This window comes from Cebus imitator, unplaced genomic scaffold, assembly GCF_001604975.1.
Source record: "Cebus imitator isolate Cc_AM_T3 unplaced genomic scaffold, Cebus_imitator-1.0 Scaffold944, whole genome shotgun sequence".
NCBI lineage: Eukaryota > Metazoa > Chordata > Mammalia > Primates > Cebidae > Cebus > Cebus imitator.
The window spans coordinates 181,843-186,668 of record NW_016108259.1 but is presented as its reverse complement, the minus strand read 5'-3'; positions in this window follow the sequence as shown (position 1 = coordinate 186,668).

The following is a 4,826-nucleotide window of genomic DNA, read 5'->3' as shown; positions in this document are numbered from 1 at the left end:
AAAGTCAAGTCTTCATCTTCTGATTTAGGGCACGAATCAACACATTTTCTTGAAAATACTGAATGCAGAGCTTCAGAGCTTCCAGAATCTTTGGCACTTGCTCCTTCTTTTTTCAAACTTGCATTCTTCTTGGTTGTTTCTTCTGGATTGTCATTTGAAGACCGTTTTCAAGTATCTTTTTGCAAATGTTGCAAAATTTGTTGTGAGTGCTTGTCAGACCACCAGAAATAGTGTAAACATAGGCCATGTGTTCATATATGTTCTTGAGTAAAGACAATATTTTGTTGAAGAACAATGTTAACTATACCTGACAAGCTATAATGGACAACAGGTATAAGGGCTGTTCTTTTCAACCTATCAACAGCATGTACATTTGCCTGTTTCTTCACTAAAATTCCACCTTTTACTGTGTTTTGCAAGCTACAACAAGTAAAAGCAGTGTGTTTCCATCCTAGTTCTACCACTTCAGTATTCACATGGTGTGAAGGGAGTTTTTCTGCTGGTAGTCTAGTCTCATTATAGACAGTATAGTAGAGAGCAATGTTGCTGTAGACATCCGTAAGATCTAGATTGGTGCCACCTTCTAACAGAATGATGACACAGGTTTCTTTTTGGCAATGTACAGCCTTCATCAAAGGCATCTTGTTTTGTTTGTCACCAATGTCAACCTCACATTTTCAGTTTAGTAGAACAGTGACCACCTTCACATGACCATTGGCACAGGCCAAATGTAAATCAGTCTTGTCCATCCACAGATGAAGTAATGCAGAAATTCCGGGATATCTGTGCAATGGAATACTCTGCAGCCATCAAACTTCGGAACATCACATCATTTCCAGCGATGTGGAGAGAGACCTGTTCCTCCACAGATGAAGGGATACAGAAGCTGTAGTATTCATTCACAATGAAATACTCTTCAGCCATGCCATATACTAAAATCATATCATCTGGAGCCACATGGTTGAACTTGTTATCCCTTGATGAAGGGATGAAAAAACTGAAATATATATCCAGAATGGAACACTCTTCCACCACAGAAATGGATGAAATCCTATCATTTGCAGTCACATGGAAAAACCTTTTCATCCACAGATGAAGGGATAAAGAAACCATAGTGTATGTACACAAATGAAATACTCTTCATCCAGAAAAATATAATGAAATTACATCATTTGCAGCCACACTGTTGAACCTAGAGGACATCATGGCAAATGACCTGTCCATCCATAGCTGAAGGGATAAAGAAACTGCCACACAGGTACACCACGAAATATGCTTCAGCCGTAAAGCTTTGGGAAATCCTGTCATCCACAGCCATGTGGAGAAACCCAGAGGACATTAGATCCAAAGAGGTGAGCTTGGTAGAGAAAGTCCCACACCTTTTAATCTCAGGCATGGAGATTCCAAAAAAAACCCTTTATCTCCTGTCCATCCACAGATGAAGGGATCAAGAAACTAATATGTATACACAAAGGAATACCCTTCAGCCATCAAAATAACCGTGTCATTTGGAGCAACACAGATGAACCACAGAGGCTACAGCTGCCTTGTCCCACACCATGGATGGAAGCCACCATGGCGTCTGTCCAGGCTGAGCTCTGACCACAATGATGCCTCTGCCCCCACCCAGGCCCCACTATGACTGATGGTGCCCCTGCACCTTTTCAGTAGTCATTGTTGAATACTGGGACCAGCCTGGGCAACATAGTGAGACTCCATTGCTACAATAAAACCAAAAACTTTAATTCTGCTATAATCTCCTGTTTCATGATTAAAAGATTTATGATGTTAGTTGCTGATTGCAGCCATTAAAAGATAGGACATATGGCAGTGAGGACATTTCGTTCTGTGGTATCTATTTAGAGGCATAATGATTCAGAGTAGGAGAGATCTTTCCTTTCTTGTCACTTTTTTTTTTTTTGGAGAAAGAGTTTCACTCTTGTCACCCAGGCTGGAGTTCAATGGTGCAATCTCAGCTGACTGCAACCTTCACTTCCCAGGTTCAAGTGATTCTCCTGCCTGAGCCTTCCAAGTAGCTGGGGTTACAGGTGCCTGCCACCATGCCGAGCTAATGCTTGTATTTTTAAAGTAGAGATGGGGTTTCATCATATTGGCTAGGCTGGTCTTGAACTCCTGACCTCAGGTGATCCACCCTTCTTGGCTTCCCAAAGTACTGCTATTACAGGAGTGAGCCACCTTGCCGGCTGGAGAGATCTTTTCTAAGGTAACTCTTTGAGATGACTCCATAGGCAAGTTCTTGCACTTGAATTATAGGAATGATACATGCATGTATAAACTCACAATATATTAAGCACTTTTTGTAGTCCAAGCACTGGTTCCTGATCATTAAAAATTAAGTGAGACAGTCGTTACCCTCAAGAAGCTCATGGTCTTGATAAGGAACACAGAGATACACGTGTGAACTTTGGCTTTGCAAGAACACAGAGGAGCCTATTGCCTGAGGCAGTCAGGGAAGGCTTCACAGAAGAGGTGAGCCCTGCTGGTCCATGAAGAGGCAGAGGAGGAAAAGAAGGCATTCCAAGAAGAGACGACACAAAAGAGGTGAGATTTTAAGAGGAGCAGCATCCCCATTCCACAGAGATCCTACAGAGAACCAGTCAAGCTAGTTTGTTCCAGCATGGCAGTGTCCGAGCAGGGAGCAAAATTAAGTCTTGTAATTACTATGAAAAGTTAGCCGAGCATGGTGGTGTGTGTCTGTAGTCCCAGCTTCTTGAAGGGAAAAGGTGGGAGGATTGTTTGAGCCCAGGAGGTCAAGGCTGCAGTGAGCTGTGATCATGCCACTATACTCCAGCCTGGGTGAAAACGTGAGACGCTGTCTCCAAAAAAAAAGGTGTCATCTAACATTTTCCCTGGGCTACCCTGCCTCTGAGTGGCTTGCTTTCATAGATAATCCTATTTTTGTGAACCCCTATATCAAGCTGAGTAAAACACAAGCTAACAGGCCTTAGAATTGGTTGTCTGAGTATGAGGTTGACAAAAATAATGACTACTCATGCATTCTTAGTTCCCAAAAGAAAAGAGTACCAGCACGCACCAATGCCAGGAGCCTTGTTAATAGTATAAAGGCTTTGCTCACGATGTCATCCTTTCAGAAAATGTGTAACAATGTCCCTAATTCCAGGAGTGAATTTTATATACATTCTGTGAGTTCACGCTTTTATCTGGAAAATTCAGAGGACTTAAATCTCAGGCAGATGAAATGCAGTTTACAACTTTTATGAGTATACCTTGGATTTCAAGAAAATCTCCTCCCATCCTCCAGACCTCATAGAAACACATTTATTCTTTGTCACTCTCTGTATGCCTTTTCGTCGCCCCACATACTCGCATGGTTCTTTCTGGCCTTCCAGATTCAGATATTAAAGACATCTGAGGTCACGCAGCACCTGCCCAGGGAGTGTCTTCCGGAAAACCTGGGTGGGTACGTCAAAATTGACCTGGCCACTTGGAATTTCCAGTTCCTACCCTAGGTGAACGGCCACCCAGATCCCTTCGATGAGATCATCCTGTTCTCACTCCCTCCTGCCTTAGACTGGGACTCAGTGCATGTTCCAGGTCCCCATGCTATGACTATCCAAGAGCTGGTGGACTATGTTAACGCCAGGCAAAAGCAAGGAATCTATGAGGAATACAAAGACATTCATCGTGAGAACCCCATTGGCACTTTCCATTGTTCCAAAGTAGGAAAGGTTTGGGCCAGCGGTTGGTTACGAAGATGCTTCTGGCGGGCTCTGGTTCCTTCCACCCCTCACTTTCTTACCAGAGACCCTCCCTTGCATTAAGGAGCATCACTCTCACTTAAATGTTGGTTTCTCTCATGCAGAGAGAGGTACTTTCTGCTTTGATGCTTCTTACCATCATCCTATGCTCTGAAATTTCTGGAGGTCTTTGGTACCAACAGGTCAACATTGTTGGATGTATTTTTGGATATTTTCCTGAAATGCAAGTGTTTTTTAAAAAGGCAGGCTCAAAATAGGCTACTCTCTATTCCTGTTCTCAGCACGAGGGCTGGTCTGTTTATTTGGGCAGTTTCTCCGCATAAGATTTATAGTATAACATTACATCTTGAGGAGGCGTATCTGGTGTACTTAAAATAATGCATAGTTGGCCGGGTGCAGTGGCTTATGTCTGTAATTCCAGCACTTTGGGAGGCCGAGGTGGGAAGATCATGAGGTCAGGAGTTCGAGACCAACCTGACTAACATGGTGAAACCTGGTCTCTACTAAAAATACAAAAATTAGCCGGGCTTGGTGGTGGGTGCTTGTAATTCCAGCTACTCAGGAGGCTGTGGCAGGAGAATCACTTGAACTTGGGAGACGAAGTTTGCCGTGAACTCAGATTGTGCCACTGCCCTCCAGCCTGGGCGACAGAGCAAGACTCTATCTCAAAAATAAAAATAATCCACAGTCAGTAAGGGTCCAGTTGCCTCAAAAGACTTTAATCCCAGAGAGAGATCCAAGATGGCTGATCACTAGCAGCTCGGGATTGTAGCTCCCACTGAAAGTGCAGAAAACAAGAGGACGCCACACTTTCAGATCAATTTTTGCTGCTCACGCACCAGATGATTCCCAGCGGTGGAGCCCCACAGGTTGCCAACGCGACTCTTGTGGCCGGCAAGGCGGTTTTGCCACTGCCTTGGTGCGGCAGTTCTTGCTGCAGAGTAAAAGCACCATCAATCTTAACGCCGCTGTTTTAGCCAGCACAGTGGGTTGCTCAGATTTTAGCGCCGGGAATCAACAAATTGGACGTCCATTCAGAAACCCAACTATAAAGACGGTAATTATAAAGACCACAGATGGATAAAT